Raw genomic sequence first — 920 nt, 5'->3', positions numbered from 1 at the left:
AAAGGCCGGGCGCAGTGGCTCACACCTGTAATCCCAACACTTTGGGAGGCCGAGGTGGGTGGATCACATGAGGTCAGGAGTTCACGACCACCCTGACCAACACGACGGAACCCCGTATCTACTGAAAATACAAAAATTAGCCATGCGCAGTGGTGCACACCTGTAATCTCAGCTACTCTGGAGGCTGAGACAGGAAAATCTCTTGAACCCAGGAGGCAGAGGTTGCAGTGAGCCGAGATCATGCCATTGCACTCCAGCCTTGGCGACAGTGAGACTCTGTTTCAAAAAAAAAAAGTAAAATTAGCCGGGTATGGTGGCGTGCACCTGTAGTCCCAGCTACTCAGAAGGCTGAGGTGGGAGGATTGCTCAAACCTGGTAATTAGAGGCTGCAGCAAGCCATCCATGATAACATGACTGCACTCCAGCCTGGGTGACAGTTACACTGTCTGAAAAGAAGATGAAAAGAAAAGAAAAAAAAAAGAAAACAGATGAGACAGTGGAGCAAAGCTTCTGCTTTTCCTTTGTAAGCCAGCAAATGCTACCCTATGGAAGGGAAAGGACAGGAAGAGAAAAGTACTGTCCAGCTCCACTGAATCTGTAGCAACAGCATGACATTCAGGTAAAAAATATCTAATATAGCTGGGCACGGTGGCTCATGCCTGTAATCCCAACAGTTTGGGAGGCCGAGGCGGGTGCATCATCTGAGGTCAGGAGTTTGAGACCAGCCTGGTCAATATGGTGAAACCTCGTCTCTACTAAAAATCCAAAAGTTAGCTGGGCATGGTGGTGCGTGCCTGTAGTAGTCCCAGCTACTCGGGAGGCTGAGGCAGGAGCATTGCTTGAACCCAGGAGGTGGAGGTTGCAGTAAGCTGAGATTGCACCACTGCACTCCAGCCTGGGTGACAGAGTGAGACTCCGTC

Source organism: Colobus angolensis, unplaced genomic scaffold (assembly GCF_000951035.1).
Source record: "Colobus angolensis palliatus isolate OR3802 unplaced genomic scaffold, Cang.pa_1.0 Scaffold1312, whole genome shotgun sequence".
Classification (NCBI taxonomy): domain Eukaryota; kingdom Metazoa; phylum Chordata; class Mammalia; order Primates; family Cercopithecidae; genus Colobus; species Colobus angolensis.
Note: the sequence above shows the minus strand (reverse complement) of the source record.